General features: G+C 34.7%; 1 pseudogene; it reads left to right on the top strand.

The window, feature by feature from the left end:
• Positions 1 to 15184: 15184 nt before the first annotated feature.
• LOC105512497 lies at positions 15185 to 15928 on the top strand (annotated as a pseudogene).
• The last annotated feature ends 5683 nt before the right edge of the window (positions 15929 to 21611 follow it).

The raw sequence follows: 21611 nt of genomic DNA, 5'->3' as shown, positions 1-21611 counted from the left end.
TAATAAAACCTTACTTCATATAATTTTTGAAACATAATCACATATACCTAGTATATAATAAATATTCAGTGCACACTGGCTAATAGTATTAGCACCAGTAATGTCTTGCTCCTCTCTCCCAAACATTAAACACATGCTATAGTTGATGATAAAAATGGTCACAATTCTCTACCCTTTCTTATATCCATGTCTTCTGAAATGTAACTTTACAGCTTCTCCCCAGCTGGCCTTGTAACTTGCTTTGACTAATAGAATGTAGCAGAAATGTCACTCTCTTCTTGTCTCTTGGAATCTCTGCCTCTTTCCTATAAACAAGCCCGGGCTGACCTAATGGAGAATGAGAGAGCAGATGGATCAGAGCCAAATCACCTCAGCTGTCCTAAGCAAAGTCATAAACACATCAGATACAGAAGCACATTGGATAAAGCATCCAAGATCAGCAAAGCTGGCTCATAGTCAATACTCAGCTGATGACAGACACATGAGGGAGCCCAGCCAAGACCTAAAGAACCACTCAGCTTTCCCATGATTTGTGAACTATAGTAAAGGGTTGCTGTTCTAAGCCACTAAGTTTTGAAATGATTTGTTATGCAGCAATATCTAACTAATACACAGAATTTGCTGGCCAAGAATTGTAAACACTATGGATTGGGTTTGTTTTTGCTTTTCCATCTTGTAGATGGAACTCTGGGGCAGAATGAAGGGTTGTCAATGATAATGTCGAGAATATATGTTTAAAATCAGGTCCAGAAGACTAAGTATTTTATTTGCTATGCTCAGCCAATAAACAGATGATTTTACCTTAGAATTCTGTGACTTGAGAGCCCATACTCTTTTTCTTACACAACCATGTAGTGCAGTGTATCAGTGTTTGCCTTGAAGTAGGCAAAGAATTTCAGGGGAGGGAAAAAGAGAAGTTAGAGACTAAACATTTTATATTATTTGGTTGTGTCCCCACCCAGATCTCATCTTGAATTGTAGCTCCCACGATTCCCACATGTTGTGGGAGGGACCCAGTGGAAGGTAATTGAATCATGGGGGCAGGTCTTTCCTGTGCTGGTCTTGTGACAGTGAATAAGTCTCGTGAGATCTGATGGTTTTATAAAGGGGAGTTTCCCTGCACAAGTTCTCTTCTTTTGTCTGCTGCCATGTGAAATGTGCCTTTCACCTTCCATCATGATCGTGAGGCCTCCCCATCCACGTGGAATTGCGAGCCCATTAAATCTCTTTCTTTTGTAAATTACTCAGTCTTGGGTACAACTTATTAGTGGCTTGAAAACAAACTAATACAACATTCAGGGCCCTTTTATTATGAAGAAAAAAATTTACCATTTGGAAACACTTCTTTTTGCTTGGAATTGCTCTGTTTTTAAAACTTGCCAATTCAAAAACTAAACTAATGATCAACATTCAATTTATCTTAACCCAGATTTTGCTCAGATGACAACATCTTTTTAAGGAGCCTCCTTTGTCCAAGGCAGAAGAAAAATCAGGCAAGAGAAACGATAAGTAGAATTTTAAAAATAACCAATACTTTATTCTGAACTACAAAGGATGAACAAACAGCACTTAATTTTCTTCTTTCCTTTCTCCTTCCGGTGAGAAATAGGTTAAGGATTTTAATGCCTCTCTGAATAGAACCTATAAAAAATTGAAACTACTGTTTTCTTCCTAAATGTTCTTAAGACAGAGAAAATATACTAAAAATTAGGTGGTACTATTGCTTAATATCTCTAAGGGACTAAAATAAGTGACCTGAATAATTAGCTAATTCTCTTTGAGTCTCTTTTAACTTTCAGCCAAACAGTTATGCTATTTACTGATCTCACCATAAGTATTTCTTCAGAATAGGAAAAGCAAGATATCAAGTTCCAATTGTCCTTTCTAATAATAGATTTAACTCAAATATTTGTGGGTGGTTTAAAAATGTTAACGCCACCTTAGATATACTAAACTATAACTTTGTATTTCTGTAATTGAACAGTTTACCTCTAAGGTTACTCTAAGTATCTTAGGATACTTCTAGGGCAAAATGTCATCCTCTGGGGGTTCTCCTTATGTGTTCCTGGTCTTCTCCTGGGGTTATCTAATGTCTGTGGTCATGTATATATAATGCTGGCATTGAGAGAGGACTCTGGTCTTTGTGCCATCTATTGGTCTAGTTTAGCCTCTGTCCAAGGAGTGGCTATTGCACCTGAACTTGGCTGTTGGGCACAAGTGTCTGTGTCTCTGCCATGATCTCCTCACTCAATGTCATCTCTGTAGACTAGCCTGTGCTTCTTCCAGGCCTCTGCTGTTTGCAACACTGGTTGACATGCACACTACATTTTCTTTGACTCTCTCTAGCCCCTACTCAGTCCGGGAAGAGCTTTTATTTTCTTCTTGAATGTTGAAAAACTACTTTTAAGCAGCTCAAGGTCAAGATTATTAAAATCAGTTTTGGAGATGTAGAATAATCTGGTATTTTTCTCCTTATAAAATGAAGTGATTAGAATGTTAGACGTTACAATTTTTTTTTCCTAAGAGATAGTCTAAATCAGTGTTTTTCCTGATGCCAATTTGAGGACTAGGACAGGTTTTTACCCGTCCAGTTTGAAATCAGACTGCATCGGACAATCCAGTTGATTTTCTTAAAGCTACATTTATTAGTTTACAGTCTGTCTATCATTCTGAGGTTTTAGTCTTTTATATTTTTTACATTTTAAAATAGAATTGTGATAATAGATACAATTTTTAAAATGGCTTAACTTTGCCAATAATAATTGGCAATATTAAGTCAGTTTCCAAAATATTTTTTGATTATTTGCTTGAATTATTTCCACAGATCTATAAAATCTAAATTTTCAGAAGCCATTGATTCAACCAATCATATTGAAAAAGCTTATATTAACTTGACAATAACAGTAACAAAAAGAATTCTGCATGGCATGAGAAAGCTCCTTATTTCTTAGCTTCGTAATAGCTATAGTCATAGCTATTTAAGATTTCCAAAACCGTAAAGTAGAAGTGATAACTCTATCTCATACATTTTTAGGGTACATCAAATAAAATTATATTAATAAACTCCCTAGCCCATCGTAAGAACTTTCCAATAGTTCATATCACCTCCTCTTTTCCACTTTATAAATACAAGTTGGATATTATATAAAAGCAAGTGCTTCCTCCTCAGATATGCATCTTGTATTTCTCACGGGCTTATTTATATCTAGGTTCCTGAAAATTGAAATAAAACTTGACTTTTTAGACAAGTAAGCCACAATTGTGTTGATTATATTATAATTATCAGAGATATTTTATCTTTTTTTGAAGTTCTTTAATAGAACAGTGAATTTTAATTCTTCAGCTTAAAATCTTCTGCTTTGCCTCATTCCCATATAGTTAAGAAGTTTAAATTCATCAAACTATTGAGGAAAACAAATGAATCATTGCAAAAGGTAAGATTTGTTTTATAAATACACAATTGACTCCATCCATTTATTTATCCATCCACTCATCCATGCATCCCCATATCCTAATAGTCTAACATTCACAATGTAGATTTTAGTATTTTAAGCCTTTTTCTTTTTAAAAAATTATAAGAAAATTTTGAACCGAATAACCACTAAAAGGCTTTTTCAATTAAAGTTACAGCATCTTTTAAAGGTAGGCCACATGTTTAAATTGACTATGTAATTGAAATGCACTCTAGTTAGACATACTTAAATGAATACATTGGGTCTCATGAGAAATGTTATTTGGCTCAAGTATGACCTACAATACCTAGCCCTTGGCAAGCTGTAGAGACATGCTATGTTTCTCAATGCTAAAGAAATTGGTTGTGGTGTGGCTGATTCAGTCAGACTAGAGAAGTTGTTGCCTTCCTTTGGCTATGAACCAAATCCCAGCAGCTTAGGGTAGCTGTTTTTCTGACATTCAGTGAAATGACCCTGTGAATTAGTTCAGCTGGCCTGCATTTATTTTGAGTATGCAGAGTATACGGATATAAAGTAACTAATGAAAGGTGAGTATGGTTTTATATTACATAAAAATTTCAGGCAACAAGAATATAAAAACTAAGCAGAGGTCATTTTAAACAGCACTAGTTACTCTTAAAGCTAAATGTTATCTCCTGGAAATTTTACTTATATGGATAAATTCTGAAATGTTTATTTTAATCACCTTTAATGTAGAAACCTTAATTTAATCTGACATAAAATCATTTACTTTTTCTCAGATGTTAGTAAGAATTTTAATTTCTTGTATTAACATTCGCCATATACACCTGACCAGTGTTTTTTCTGTCACAGTAAAGAAATTAAAGAACTATATGATATGCTTCTACTCTTAATAAATTATAAAATGATAGCCCTCCTTTAAAAAGATCTTCATGTTTTTTATGATTTGATAAGACTGGAATAAAATTTACTTTGGTGCTCCTTTGAGAAATAGTCTGGTGAAAAAATACATTTACCACCTCTTGCAATACAAAAGGGATGTGGACATTAAAAAAAAGTCTTACTCCTTAGAATGAAATGAAATTAATGAACATGATTTAGAATAGAAGGATGAAAACTTAATGAAAAAACAATTTAACTCTGAGAAACACCTGGCAAACCTGAGCATTTTGTCTATTAAATCTCCAGACAGAAGAAATTATTTTTTCTTTCCATGTTCAAATAGATAGCATTTCCTACCCTAACCAAACATCTTAATTTAGCATAAACTTCCTCATACTAATTCAGTACCTTTAAATATTATTTGTCATGGTCAATGATACTGCTTTATCTACCTTGTTTTCCCACCAAAAATCTATGTGTGACATCCGGACATGTTTAGGGAATACATTTTAACTGAAGTTCCCATGGTCTGCATCATCTATTGTTTGAAACACAATAAACTGGCAGGGAGTAAATCTATAACAAAATAAGCAACAGTTGCTTGGCATCTGGAAACACATGGTGAAATACAATTACTAGGTGTTCTGTAGAGCAAGTGGCTGGCTTCCTCATAGAAACCTTATGTCTGTTAGTGACTAACACAGGTATACAATATTTCTTATTCAATATCCTTCACTGATAAGAGCTACACACAGTTTACCTCTTTTACCTCTCACTGAAAACCAGTGTCATATCCTTCTGTGTCATCCTTCAAGGAACTAAGAAACTATCTTCTGCCTTCATATCCAATGGAAAGATATTTTGAGGACTTGGTGACCATATGCATGTTTCCCTCTTTCACAAATGTGACCAAAAAGAATACAGTTTCTTCTAAAAGGGTTCACAGGAAAAAAAATTAAGCCTTCATAAGGAAACTAGAGCATTATTATCAGACTCTAATATCAACTCGTGGGCAGGAAAACATCTTTTAAAAACTCAAGTTCTGAGCCAGATGGATGGTAAGGAAAAAAAATGTATGTTTTCAAGTTTTTTGTGACTAGGGCTTCCATCTTTATAATTGCTTGTCTGCTTCCAAACAAACCCCACAAAAAACAAAAGCCCTTCCAAATGTTAGAATTAATAGCTGATATCTGTGGGATTTGTAGACATGGATCATAAAACTAAATAAATCTCGATTAAATAAAATCTTGATTTCTGAGGAGAAAAGCATTTATCCATGTTATGTGTAAAATAACCCAAATTATTAATAAATTAAAATTAAGGACATGGAGTTCTATATTTTATACCTTCTACCTTCCTACCAATAACTAAAATTCAATCTTCCATAATTAAAAATCCTTGTAGATTATTAAGGCAGGCTCGCATACACACACACACAAAGAAAGAACAAATCTGACTTCTGAAAAAGAAGAAAGCCTTGATAATCAACTAAAACTGGAACTTTTACATATTTCAAAAGTTAAGAAGTAAAAAACACCACGCAGAAAAATCATGTGCCTCTATGTAACCTATTTGAAAGCAGGACAGGAATTTGAAAACAAAATGCATTATGAAAATCTTAGTTGAGAAATTTTCCATTGCACATCAAGTCTGTTTGCTCAAGATTTAATGCTAATGAGATCTGCGTAAACACTAAATCTTGGTTGCTTCTTCAATTATTACCTAACAGTGAGTTTTGACTACTGAATGACTACAGAGAATGGAATATTATGCAAATTAGATGAAGGGAAATACAAATAGCAAACATGTTGAATCATTTTCTCTTTGTAAATTTATTTTAATTTCTATTGCCTCCAAATGCTGTTTGATACACTATTTCTTTTTTTAAGTCATAATTATTTAATGAGCCACTAAAACATTTTCTTTTTTTTTTTTTTTTTTTTTGAGACGGAGTCTAGCTCTGTCGCCCAGGCTGGAGTGCAGTGGCACGATCTCGGCTCACTGTAAGCTCTGCCTCCCGGGTTTACGCCATTCTCCTGCCTCAGCCTCCCGAGAAGCTGGGACTACAGGCGCCCACCATCTCGCCCGGCTAGTTTTTTGTATTTTTTAGTAGAGATGGGGTTTCACCGTGTAGATCAGGATGGTCTCGATCTCCTGACCTCGTGATCCACCCGTCTCGGCCTCCCAAAGTGCTGGGATTACAGGCTTGAGCCACCGCGCCCGGCCTAAAACATTTTCATCATTGATTTTATTTCAGAATAAAGTAGTTTGTATTTTATTCATCAAAACTATCTGAATAATAAACCAACTAGCAAAAATATCCCAGATTATATTCAACTAAAATCAAATGGAAATTGCTTCTAATATCTGACCTGCTATGTGATTTAAAAATTAATTTTTAAAAACTTGCACAAAATATACACCTATAATTAGAGGGAAGAACTTCATTAAATTAAGCAAAATAACAAGAACAACAAAAACTTAATAAGAAGAGTAGCATTACAATTGAATCAAAATAGGAAAGAGAAATAGAAATTATACTTGAAGAGCTTAGAGTTCACTATTAAGTTCTCTTTTACTATTGGAAAGCCAGTAATTTTTTATTTTCAATAGAGTGGTTTTAACTCACAAAATAAATTTTGATTTATAAATACAAGCATTTTACACAGAAAATATAGAATTTAAGTAGAGAAAACTTCAGAATAATCTCAAAGAATTATCATTTCAGAACTGTGATTTGTTTCCAAGTCAATTTCCCATCCACATCATGACTCATTTTTTCTCCAAATGACATTCTTTCCCCTTTAACCAAAAACCTTTCCAGTATTAATCTGATTGACCTTCTCACTTTATGTCTTTCTTCCTTCCCTTTTATTCTAACTTGAATTACTTAAAATATTTATTTTTGGTCTCTGGGTCATCCTGAATATGACTGTAGACCATGTGGGAAATAGCTTTCCCCTTTGTGTAATGTGACAAGCATAACCAGTTAGCAGTTAACATATTACATATCTATTACAATGCAGGAACTTAAAAGTAGGAGGTGGTTAAGAAAATTAATTCTGAAATCGGAATGCTTTAGTCCAAATCTCATCTCTAACACTTACAGGTTTTGTAGTCTTGGGAAAGTTGAATAAAATTTTCAGCTTTTATTTTCTTGTCTGGCAAAAGAGAACAATACAAATAATTGGCCTAAATTAAATTTATTGGTGATAGAATTAAAGCCTTTATGGAATTAAGCATCAGAAAGTAAAGCTAAGATAGAAAAATAAATTATTGTGGCAGAGAGCTATTAATTACATATTAAAACAGACTAGTAGGGTTTTTCACAATTTAGTATATATGTATTACAAGTCTAAGAAATAAAACCTATATTTGGTCCATTTTACACACACACACACACACATACACGCACACACATACACATTCAGTTTCTTAATATATTGATTGACAAGTCAGAAAAAATTATTAAAATAATATAGTGCAAATGAACAGATGGTAGAGCTACATTTCGTATTATGCTTATTAAGCATGAGCATTTGTGTTCTCTTCTTCAAGAATATATTTGTAGCAAAAATTAAGATAGGAATATTTTCCTTAAACGTCATGGACAATGCAAATATGTAGATGCAAACTGATTTTTTATGTCTTATCTCTAGCATTTCTAAAATAATGTATCTCATTCATATACAAAAATGTGATTATTTTCTTTAACAAAAATTACACAAGTAATTTTTCTCAGGATAACAAAAAAAAGATAAGCAAAACTGAGAAAAGTGTTACCGAAATTCCTAGGACTCTGAGGTAACTACTTCTAACAATTTGGTGTATCTCCTATTTGTGTATGAATATATGTTTCATAAAAATGAGATCTAAATATACATATTGAGCTGGGCATGGTGGCTCACGCCTGTAATCCCAGCACTTTGGGAGGCCAAAGTGAGTGAATTGCTTCAGTCCAGGAGTTCAAGACCAGCCTGGGCAACATTGGTGAAACCTCTCTACCAAAATACAAAAAAAAAAAAAAATTAGCTGGGCATGGTGGCGCACAGTAGTCCAAGTGACTTGGGAGGCTGAGGTGGGAGGATTGTTTGAGTGAGCCAAGCTCCGGTCTGCACTCCACTGCACTACAGCCTGAGTGACAGAGTGAGACCCATCTCAAAAGAAAAATAATAAATAAATAAATAAACCTATACAGTATAGTCTTCATTGGTGATTCCTCTGCCTCGCACAGTGCTTGACATACAGTAGAGCCTCAATATTTAATGAGTAAATGGGTAAATGAATAAATAAATGATTTCTAATAACAAATAGAGGAAGGTCCATTTAGAAATATTTGATTGTGTTTGTACAAAAAATTAGCATTTTTGGCCTCGCATAGTGGTTCACACCTGTAATCACAGTAACTTGGGAAGTTGAGGCAGGCAGATCGTGAGGTCAAGAGTTCGAGACCAGCCTGTCTAACATGGTGAACCCATGTTTCTACTAAAAATACAAAAATGAGCTGGGTGTGGTGGCATGCGCCTGTAATCCCAGCTACTCAAGAGGTTGAATCAGGAGAATCACTTGAACCCCAGAGGCGGAGGTTGCAGTGAGCCGAGATCATGCCATTGCACTCCAGCCTGGGTGACAGAGTAAGACTCCATCTCAAAAAAAAAAAAAATTAGTATTTTTATTGGAATTATTTTATATTTAGATCAATTTTGTGGTGAAATGTGTATATTAATATATAAATTAATGTTACATATAAATATATTAAACATATAAACTATATAATATATTACATATCAGTTTATATATTACTATATTATATACAAATATATTAAACTACATTAAGCTTTTCTTTCAACAGACAGAAAATATTTTTTCGTTTATGTATGTCTTTTATAGCTCACAGAAGAGGTACTCAGTTTTCTTCTAATATATTTCAGATATTTTGATTTCTCTGAGTGAAGTTATGAAGGAATATCATGGTTACCATAATAGTAATAGTGGTTATCTTGCTTTGTCTTTAATGTTGAGACATTTTAATATTTAATGTTGTGTTGTTACAGTGTTTCATTGTTGCAGTGTGATGCTGGCAGGTGGTTTCAAAATGTTAGAAATGCAAAATGCTTGCTCCACAGTGCCTTAAAGAAATAGCACTCAAACATAAATTTAATTTTCTCAGCAAGGCAATTTTTACTTTCTGCAGAAAGGGTGCCCCTCACAGATGAAACAATGGCAAGATCCTGGACAGGGGAGGGACAGGAGTTCTTATTCCTGACCCAGGTAGCCCCTACTGCTGTGTCATTCCCCTATTGGCTGGGGTTGGACTGCACAGTCTAAGTTAATTCTGATTGGCTATTTTAAAGAGGGCAGGGGTATGAGCCAGAGTGGTGGGATGAGTGGTTTGGTGGGAAGGATGGTTAGGAACAGGTAACTAAAGGTGATTTAGGTCAGAGCAGGTAACCAAGGGTGACTCAGGTCAAAGCAGGTGACTGGGATGAGTCAGGAAGGAGCAGGTGACTAGGGGAACAGATGTGAACTACTGATTAGGACTGGCGGGAAAGTTGTTTACTGAAACTAGAAGTGAGGAGCTGAAGAGAACCAGGAAGTTAAACATTAAAATGGATAATTGAAGAATAAGAGAGTTAAACATACTGACATACTGATTCTTTGAAGAGAAACTTAAGGTTCACTATATTTAACAAAAGATTTAACAAAGAATATGCTGGGATCAGTGGTTCACACCTGTAATCCCAGCACTGTAGGAGGCTGAGGCCAGCAGAGGCAGACCACTTAGGCCCAGGAGTTTGAGGTAACATAGTAAGACTACCTACAAGAATTCTTACAGCAGGGTTAAAAGTGGTATTCATTAAACATGGAATTTATAGGCATGCAATATTCCTGAGACTATTGGAAAACTTTATTGATAATCTGCAAGTAGTTATTTTACAGAGAAAGAGAAATCCATACTAATTGATTAGGGAATGATGAAGGGAGATAAATATGTCCAAAGCTGTGATAAAACAAATTTCTCATCTCAACTTTGTGTGATCAAAATATCAGAAATGAAAAAAGGATATAAAAAGAAAACTTGATAACAAATTAACTATACATCAATAACTCAAGGACATGTAAAGAATAGAGACTCCCAGCCTGGGCAACATGGTGAAACCTGGTCTCTACAAAAAAATAGAAAAATTAGCCAGGCATGGTGATGCATGCCTGTGGTCCCAGCGACCTGGGAGACTGAGGTGGGAGGATCACTTGAGCCTGGGAGGTCCAGGGTGTAGTAAGCCTTGATAGTGCCACTGCACTCTAGCCAGGGCAAGTTTCAGAGAGTAGAGGAGAAAAGGGAAAGCTTTCTAATTTTTTCACTAACACTATTTTAAATTTGATACCAAAACTTGTAAAAGAGAATCCAGGAAATTAAAATTGTAGACCCACTCAGTTACGAATATAGATGTAAAATCCTAAAGAAATAATTTTTGAATTATTTCAGTTATGTATTAAATGACAATAATAACAGTAATAATACTTCATGAGGAAATAGGTTTACAAAAATTAAAAAAAAAATACCAATGCAATGTATTGGAACACCGATTAAGTTAAAAAAGAATATTATCCAGACAGATGTAGACACATTTAATGAAATTCAGAAATCAGTCATTAAAAAAATAAGCCAGAAACCTAAGAACATAAGATAAATCCTAAACCTGATTAAGGGTCATTATCAATAATGGAACAACAAACAGTACATATGATATTGCAACATTCCCATTAAAGTTAGGAAGACAAATCATTTTGACTGTTCAACATTATACTGTACCGGAGAGATTCAGCAATATAATAATTATAAAAATGGGAAGAATAAAAATTAGAAAAGAAAGAATAAACTATTGAAATATGATAATTTACATGAATAAACCTAAGATTTTAATCACAAAACTTTTAAAACTTAAATAAATTTCAATGCTGTGATCAGATACAATACCCGTATATGAAAATCATTTGGTTTCTTATGTGTTAGCAGTAGTAAATTAGAAAAGAAGAAAGTAATCTAAGATATATTTATAGATACAATGAAAGCTTTTTGAGCTTTGGAAGCATAATTTTAAAACTACTTATAGACATAATGAAGAGAAATGCAAAGACAGAAACAAGAATGACAAAGAACCTCCTGTGTTAAATATACTTCCAAACCCAAGATGCAAGATATATGAAGATAAGTAGTACGAGAAAAAGAATCCACAAAAGTAACAAAGAAAAGTTAGATTTACCCCAGTCTAAATGCAAATGGGGAAAAAAAAGATTTTAGAATATTTAAGATTAATTTTTAAACTCATTTACTCATTCAATAATAATTACTATGATTGTGCATATGCCTGTCAGGTGCTGTTTTGATTATACATAGTATAGTGAGGAGAGCTGAGGTATAGCATGACTACAAGTGATCAGTGCTGAATTTGTGGGGATCTCAAAGGAAACAGAATTTTATAGTAATCCTGGTTAATACAGGAATTGGTGAGTCAGGCCTTGGGTTTAATTTCTTCTGCCAAATGAAAGGATACATATAACTCTACAGAAAAAATCCGAGTTCCTTGTACTTGGGGATCCTTCTCTGTAGACAGCTTATTAATACTCCCATTCTGTTTGTTCCAGAAAAAAATATCAATATAAAATAACAGATATTGAAAGTTTTCCCTTAAGAATCTCCAACATTTGGAAAAGTTAAAATAAATGTAGTTGTATTAGTCTCTATACTGATATCAACCTATTTTATTAATCAAGCTCAAGTCCATCCTTTTTACTATGCAATTATGATCTAGGTCAGGATCCTTCATTTGTCATATAAAGGAAAAGCAAATGTGGATATTTAGAATGCAAACCCCAGCTTTTCCCATTCTGGTAAGCTCAGTGAGTAAAAGCATTAGGCCTGAGCCAAAATGCAGGAACTTGCTTCTAAATAGCTTGACCTAAAATAAAGATAATAGAGGAGCTATTTTCTTTGGTTTCCTTTCACAATTGCTTTGGGTTTTTTGTTTGTTTGGATAAAAACACCAAGGACCATTCCACTATTTGGTCAAAATGTATTTCTTGCAGAATCTCTTCTTTCCCAGATGTAGGAAACAATCCTGTTTATGTTAGTGCAATAAATCTAAGAAATAAAGGAGCTGTTGTCACCTCCTTGTCCAGTTTATAGTAAAGATCAATGTGAAGCTTACATTCCAGAGGTGTATTCATTCAATTCTACAAGCACCAGTTTCATCTGGACTTCTTGATATTTCAACTAAGTAAAGTTACTCTTGACTCTTTGTGAGTGGTCAGAAATGTGGCTTTTTTCTATTAGCCTCAAAAGGATTCATTTATATCTCCTCTTAGTTCTAACATGCTTTCTCATCTAATATTTTTTCTGATTTTTATAGTAGCCTTGGGAGATACACAAGTATAATAATTCTTATTTTACACGTGGAGAAATAAAATCTCCAAGAGATGATGTGGATTCTCAGTAGAACTGAGACTTATGAATCTTTGCTTAGTGTTCTTTCATTAAGTTCATTTACTTGAACATTTATTTATCAACACAAAATTATTGAGTGCCTAACTTAGGCCCAACTCTGTTGTAGGAACTCTACTGCCTATCAAGTTTGATTTTCACTGCTCTTTATAAGTATCAGAAAGATTACTAGTAAAAAGAACTTCTGGCATTAATTGTGAAGAGAATATCCCTACTTTATTTTTTCAGTCTTAAAAACTAGCCTATATTATGATTACAACTTGTTCAGACATGATTTTGATAATGCTTTCAGCCCACGTTTATGAGAATTCAAATATCAATATTTCTGATATTGATAGCAATTAAGTCAATATTTGATAGCAAACATTTCAAACTTTTTCCTTTAATGAGGGATGAATTTGGCTTGAAAGGTTTTAAAGTCAGACCCTTGATTATAACCTATGAGCTGCTTTAAATTTTGTGTCAAATTTGTGAGTTATTTTTTTTCCAACTTGTTAGCTGATGGCAATATTTCTTGATAAATAACACAAAAAGCAATGAGATAAATAACTCTGTGTGTGTGTGTGTGTGTGTGTGTGTGTGTGTGTGTGTGTGTGTCTGGGTGTGGGGTGTGTGTAGTTATTAAGTATCCATTTATTACATTTGGATGACTACTTTTAAAACGTTTTATATATTTATAGTTTGTCTCCATAAATGTCATAGACTGTGAGCTCCTTGGTCAGGGTCTGTGTCTTGTTTGTTGGTGGGTAAACCACAGTTCAACCTAACCAAATCAAATTTTGATACTTGTATCATCTACAACCCCATTCTATGTTTGAATTGTAAAAAAAGTCAATAAGCATGAATTTAAGTCAACCATTTCCACTTGTTCAGTTTTCCTAGGTAGGGTTTTGGGACTGAAGTTATGTAGATATTTCTTTATAGAGTAGAAGATAAGCAGTCTGAGGCTGAGGCAATGGAGCTTCCTCAAAGAGGCCTTCATTGGAGGAGAGGTAGCAGTGGGTATTAGAAATGAAAAATGTATTCCTTTTCTTTCTTTCTTTCTTTCTTTTTTTTTTTTTCTTGAGTCGGAGTCTCGCTCTGTCACCCAGGCTGGAGTGCAGTGGCCGGATCTCAGCTCACTGAAAGCTCTGCCTCCTGGGTTCACACCATCCTCCTGCCTCAGCCTCCCGAGTAGCTGGGACTACAGGCGCCCACCACCACTTCCGGCTAATTTTTTTGTATTTTTAGTAGAGACTGGGTTTCACTGTGTTAGCCAGGATGGTCTTGATCTCCTGACCCTGTGATTTACCCTCCTCGGCCTCCCAGAGTGCTGGAATTACAGGCGTGAGCCACCCGTGCCCGGCTGAAAAATGTATTTCTTATTAATTTATTGATTGCTGATGAGTCATGAGAGTGGGGAAGCATTAAGGATGAAGAAGCATCTATGAAAACCTCAAGAATTCTATTTTTGCATAGGGACATGCTCAGGCCGAGAATAAAAACCTTTCTTTCTTCTTTTCTTTTCTTTTCTTTCTTTCTTCTTTCTCTCTCTCTCTCTCTCTTTCGCCTTTCTTTCTTTCTTTCTTTCTTTTTTTTTTTTTCTTTCTTTCTTTCTTTTTTTCTTTCTTTATCTGTTTCTTCTCTTTTTCTCTTTATTTTCTTTCTCTTCTTTCCTTCTTTTCTTTCTTTTCTTCTTCCTTTTTAATTGAGACAGGGTCTTGCCTTGTTGCCCAGACTAGAATGCAGCGAGGTTATCATAGCTCACTGCTTCCTCCAATTCCTGGGCTCAAGGAATCCTCCTGCCTCAGCATCTCGAGTAGCTGAGACCACAGGCGTATGTTACCACACCTAGCTAATATTTTTATTTTTTGTAGAGACAATATCTTACCAACTTACTCAGACTGGTCTTGAACTCCTGGTCTCAAGGGATCCTCCACTCTCATCCTCCCAAACCTATTTCATCATAATAGTAGATAAACCTAATATTCATTCACATTTTTGAATTTATACTATGTTCTGATTTTCTGATTAATTCCCCTGGTTTCTTTCCTTTCACTCTCAGATATACAGTTTTGGTTGATGCTATTTGAAATTTGTTTTGATAAAAAGAAAAAGTTGATTTTTATAATCATGTATCCCCTTTTGCTTATGACAAATTCTCTTTCATGTAAACACTGATGTCTTCAAAGTTATATTTCAAACACTGAATCTCACTCTATCATGTATTCATATCATTTATTATTGATTGGTTCTTTTAGGAATTGTTTTAACCCAGGTCTCTGAAGCTAAACCAGTTTCCCCTTTTTTACACGTACATTATCTTCAACTAATAGAAAAGTCAAATCAGTTTAAGAAAAAAGTCGCTCTTTTTACGACTGGAACCATGGAGAGTGTAGAAGAGAAGCAGAAGAAGGTTCCTGCTCTGCCAGAAACCCTTAAGAAAAAGCGAAGGAATTTTGCAGAGCTGAAGATCAAGCACCTGAGAAAGAAGTTTGCCCAAAAGATGCTTCGAAAGCCTAGGAGGAAGCTTATCTATGAAAAAGCAAAGCACTATCACAAGGAATATAGGCAGTTTTACAGAACTGAAATTCGAATGGCAAGGATGGCAAGAAAAGCTGGCAACTTCTATGTATCTGCTGAACCCAAATTGGCGTTTGTCCAGAACCAGAGGTATCAATGGCGTGAGCCCAAAGGTCCGAAAGGTATTGCAGCTTCTTCGCCTTCATCAGATCTTCAATAGAACCTTTGTGAAGCTCAACAAGGCTTCGATTAACATGCTGGGGATTGTAGAGCCATATATTGCCTGGGGGTACCCCAATCTGAAGTCAGTAAATGAGCTAATCTACAAGTGTGGTTATGGCAAAATCAACAAGAAGCTAATTGCTTTGACAGATAATGCTTTGATTGCTCGATCTCTTGGTAAAGATGGCATCATCTGCATGGAGGATCTGATTCATGAGATCTATACTGTTGGAAATGCTTCAAAGAGGCAAATAACTTCTTGTGGTCTTTCAAATTATCTTCTCCACGAGATAGAATGAAGAAAAAGACCACCTATTTTGTAGAAGGTGGAGATGCTGGCAACAGGGAAGACCAGATCAACAGGCTTATTAGAAGAATGAGCTAAGGTGTCTACCTTGATTATTTTTCTAAGCTGGTCAGTTAATAAACAGTACCTGCTCTCAAATTGAAAAAGAAAAAAATAGAAAAATGTCAACATAATAGCTTCACAGATTTAGGAAATTGCTATAGCTAATTTAATCTGTTGTTTGGATGACTAAATTCTCATGACAGCCAAATCAGCCATGCATTTACAAATCATAGAAATTAGAGCTGGCATAGATAATGACCACCATCTAGTCAATACACTCATCCTGCAGTTAAGAAAACTGGAGCGAAGAAAGTAAAGCAGCTCATTCAAGGTCTCACTCCTAATTTGTATCTTTTTAATGGATTGCCAATGGAAAAGTTAAACTAATATGCTTCATTTCATTTATTCTTACTGAAATTACTTCTTTTACTCTCAATAAGCTTTGAAGAAAGGGAACCAAAAATGTCTAGAGAAGATGAATCATCACAGTGCTTTTCTGTCCTGTTGCTTTATTTCTTTGAACATTGAATTATGAGATTTCCATTGCTTCTGACCCTTTCTATTTTCCTGTAAATAGTGATGGTCCAAAATTGCCTTTTAAGCACTGAGTACCACTCCCTTTTACTCATCCGCATCTACTTATTTCTTTTTCTTTTCCTCTCTTGTCAAGTTAATAGTGTCTGTCGATATTTTTAGAGGGCAAATCATGTGTGAAGCAATACCATTTTTAAAGTTCCTGGCACAATAGACGATCAGTCCAAATATTTATACAATACATGCTGTGCTTCATAGATGGCTGCTGATAATTATATTGAGACCATGAAGCAAAGTTTCCCTCCAAGGCATAGATTCAGATTCAAAAATATTTGATAGAGACAATCAAATTGGAAAGGATGATGGAATTTGTTGCAATTAAGCTAGGAAGAGCAGTGGAAATGAGATCCAGGTAACACTGTTACTGTCCTTTACTATTTGTGAGGACACTGAGGTGTATTTTGCACAAATGACTCAAATGCATTTTATTAGGAAAAAGACTCCTACAGACTACAGGGGTTTAAGAAATTTCATTTTTTCTTCATAGTAAAATGTTAAAAGACAAACACTTGTAAAGTTAAAGATTGGGCTCTATGTGATTTATGGCCAGAGACGAAGGGAAAACAGAGAAGAACAGGCACCAACCAGCCAACATCTGCCCTCCAAAGAGTTTGTTTTTATTTTCTTAAAGCATTCGAGAAAATATTTGGCAGTTACTTTTTCCTGAATCGCTATGATGAAAGCATTGTGTTAACAAGTGTGTCTTGAATGAATAACACCTCATTGTTTGTGAGAGGGTAACCTATCTCTTTTACAGTAATTCAATATTTTGCCTTCAGTAATAAATTATAGCTTATTTTTGGTGTATCTCATTCTTTCATAAGTTTTATTTAACCATGCCTCGTCACCTTAATGAGATGGGCAGTGGGTGCTCAAAGGAAACAGGCACCTAAATCATCATGTAACTTTTGCACTCTGTATGTCAGATTGATACTATGTTTCATGACTAGAGGCCGCAGTACTCTGTGGGTACTCTGCTTCAGTAAAAAACTTTATAAAAGTAATATTTGAATAGATTTAAGAAAAAATTTCATGTACCTTATAAATCTTTACAGATAAGAAAATAAGTTCCCAAAAGGCCCCATGACCTGCCCATTTTTTCCTAGCATTTCTGTTGATCACTGAGTTTATCAAGGATACCTTCATTTCTAGTGTATTCTGAATGTAAGGGTCCACGTTAGATTAAAAACTTTAAAAATATCTTCCTACTTTACTACCTATAACTGACATTGATTAAACACCAATTATGCACTGAACACTACGCCATGTATCATCAGTCATTATAAACCTATAAGAGATATATACTTTATTATTCTAATTTGGCAGACTACAAAATTAGGCTCAGGTCAAATAACTTGCTCAAAATCACATAGCTAGTGAGTTGTGGACCCAGAATTTGAATCACAGCAGCTTGATGCCAGACATATACTACACTTAAAGAGCACATATATGTGGGTGTTAGATACAATAAATCATAGTACAAGTGGGTAATACAGATATATTTTTTCTTTCATCTGGCAGAGTTTAAATTTTAGTTAAGGGTTGGATATTGCTATCAATTTATAGTCATAAAAATATAACCAGAAATATACAAAGGTGCTCAGCATAGTGCCTGGGTCATAATAAATGCTCCAAATATTTGTTAAATGACTGAACGAAAGGCATCAGGTAATCAGCATTAAATAAGCAGTACAGATAATAACTATCATTCAAGTTTACAGAAGGAAGAAAGAAAGCATTCCTTTTTTGAAAACATAAATTACATTTTTAAAATGTCATAATGGGAAAGACATTGACATTGACATTGCTCAGTCTAATAAAATAGGAAAAAAAACAATCATTTTGAGAGACTCTCATCTATTCAATATTTTATCTTTGACAATGACAAGGGTGATGTTTTAACAGTAAGTGCTGCTAATAATAAGTAGTGTACTTAAACATCTATTTATCTTATAAATTTTAACACATCTATAAGTGAAGACCATGCACTGTGGTTTAAATGTCTCCTCCAAAACTCTTGTCGAAATTTAATTGCTATCTTTATAGTGTTAAGAGATAAGACCCTTAAAATGTGATTAGGTCATGAGGGTAGAGCCCTCATGAATGGACTAATGCCGTTATCTTGGGAGTAGGCTCCTGGTAAAAAATGAATTCAGCCCAATTTTCTTTATTGTGTGTGTATTCTCTGCGTGAGACCTTCCATAATGTTTTGACCTCACCAGGGGTGGCCCCTTGATCTTGGACTTCTCAGCCTCCAGAACCATGAGCCAATACATCTCATTTTTAAATAAATTACTCAATATGTGGTGCTCTGTTATAGCAACAGAAAATTGAATAAGAGATCATGTTTCATAAGCTTGATTATCTAGCATATACCAAAATCTTTGGCACGTATTAAGTATGAATTTGCAATTAAATTATAAATTTCTCATGCATGAATTCTAATCATTTCCTGAGATTAGTTTCACAAGTATCTCTAAGGGATAAAAATTCCTTATGATGAGTACACTCCATTGAAACAGAGCTCATTTTTATTTGTGTTTCATCAGTCGAATATACTCGGATGTCTCATTCTACAGCAGACTCACTCCATGCTTCCTAACACAATCTTATAAACTCCTCAGTCTTTAGTTTTCATGTCTGACTTCTTATTTCTTTTACTTTTCTTTCACTATTTTAAGAAGGTTTTGAATCTAGGTAATATAGAATTATCTATGTTCTGTATCATATCTTGGGAATAATGTTAGAAGAAAAATATAATTATAAAAACAGCTTGATTAGCCTTTTAAGAGGTAACATATCCAGCATCTTTATGGAAAAATAATGTAGTCAAATAATTATTTTGAAAGATGTAGAGAATATGTATTTGTGTATGTATGTTTGCATGATGACACTTAAATATCAGAAACTAAAAAAATAACTTTTTATGAAGAAAGAATACATTGTTTAAATATGTAATTTAAAAACTGTTCTATATACATATTCCATATCATTTATTCTACAACACTGCTGATTTTTCTATGCTCCTATTCAAAATGCTTCATCTTCATTTATAGCAACAAGTGCAACTATCTTAACCTGACATTGAAAGTAAGATCTGTTTTAAACTTATCTTCACGATGTTATCTTTGCCATTTCCATTAGAGAAACTTTACATCATACTTATTAACTTATTATCCCTCAAATAACTTTTTTTTAACTCCTTCCAAATATTCACTCTTTCTATTCTCCGCTTATTTCAGCTCATAGTGCTCTTTATCTACCTTCTTGAAACACTTGCAATTATTAATTATACCTCTTTTTTATTCATTAATCAAGTATTTTCCTGCTAAGGAATGGCTTTATAATTTAAGGAGAATTGCCTTGAAAGACAAAAGACCACAGTTGCAATGCTATTTTGGTTTGCCAGTAAGGAACTGTGTGACCCTGGTAAGTCAATCAAACTTCTTTTGTTCTAAGATTTATTAAGCCTAGGTAAACATTTTAGTGTACCTTTTTAAAAACACTCTTAATCTAAGAGTTGGTGTTATATAAAATGAAATTTCAAATTTGTCTCTCTTCAAAGAAATAGAAATCATTGCATTAGTGAATATCATTTTGTACCCATTAGACTGGCAAAAATGGAAAATATCTCTAACCTACACTGCTGGTTGAGACATGGTAAAAAATCACTTGTTCACTACTGGAAGAAATGTGAAGTGTTTCTGCCTTTATGGATATATGTATGTATAGATATCGTTCAACCAACAAATTTTATCACTGGAAATACCTCATAGAAATAAATAGCATCAGTATTTAAAAATATATATATACGTGAGTATTAATTGCTGCATGTTTAATATAAAAATTGTTCTTCATAGGAGTAAAGTAGCAAATAAAACTGGATGGAGGAAAAGAGTGTGCCTATCAACAGGTCAAATTGATTTATCATGCACTTGAACCATTATGAATAAATGGATTGGAGGTATGTGAAATGACTTGTGAGAACCTCCGTGAAGTTTTAGTTGAGCGAAAAGGGAGCAGAATAACATTGAAAATGAATTTATAGGTTGCAATTATAAACAGCATTTTCTACCCATAACTGCTCTTACAGATTTAGTAGAGCTCTAGAAGTTCTCCGGCCACTGTGCAAAATCTAGGGCAAACTCACAATTTCTGCTCATTGTTAGAAAATAAAATGTCTTTCAGTCATTTGAGCTTACAAAAGATCCAGTTTAGTAATTAATGTGTCCAGTCGATATGATAATTAAAGACTTCGTTCAAAGTTAAAGCTTTTAGTCTCCCTAGCTCTGGTCTGGTGCTGAAGAAAAGGCTCTCTCCCTGGCTATGTTTCTGTCCTTTTGGCCACGACTGGTTAGGTTTGGTTTCTAACTCCTCCAGCATCAAAGACTGGTAGTAGAGGAAGAGAGGAGGAGAGGTATGTAAAGGATTAGGAAAGATCTTGTGTGACTAAGTTGTCCTGACTTGGTACTTTCCAGGCTTGGCAAATGTTTAAAGCTGACTCTATTTCTAATGAATGGTTTGTGGATTCTTTAGAGAACTTCCTATCACTGAGTATGTCTCCTTGCAGTTCACTTGATTTGAGCTCATACAACTCTTGGTCTGTTATTTTCCAATTTCTTTCTAGTCCCCTGGGCATCTGGGTGTCCACTTCAGTGTCCCTCTGCTGAAGCCTCTTCACCACTCCCAAAAGCCCTCTTGGGCAGGATCCACAACAGTGCCACACCAGCCCTCTCTTCTGTAGTTCATGTCTTGTTCATGGGAAAGATACACCCTTGGCCCTCTGATGACAGACCATGGTGTATTTCCAATCATAGCTCTCTATTCTGCTGACCCAGTCTCCTTCAGCAGCTCTCTCACCTTTTGTCCCTATCAGCACTGGGCTCACATCTCAAGCTCTGCCACTGGTTTCTCTGAAATCCCACTCACTAGGCTTGAGATCAAGCCCTTCCATCCAGTCTCCCATGGGAGTAGCAGTTGGCATTCTCAGCTAATTGGTAGCTCTCTCCAGTGAAATCTTCAGTCTTCAACTCTGGGCTCTTCAATCTCCACCCTTTTGTACCCTGCTTGGAAGATGGCCTGAAATTTGCTTTTCAATCCTCTACTTGGTTTATTCTCTTTATAT

Source organism: Colobus angolensis, unplaced genomic scaffold (genome assembly GCF_000951035.1).
Source record: "Colobus angolensis palliatus isolate OR3802 unplaced genomic scaffold, Cang.pa_1.0 Scaffold213, whole genome shotgun sequence".
Taxonomy (NCBI): domain Eukaryota; kingdom Metazoa; phylum Chordata; class Mammalia; order Primates; family Cercopithecidae; genus Colobus; species Colobus angolensis.
This window is presented reverse-complemented; position numbering and strand designations above follow the sequence as displayed.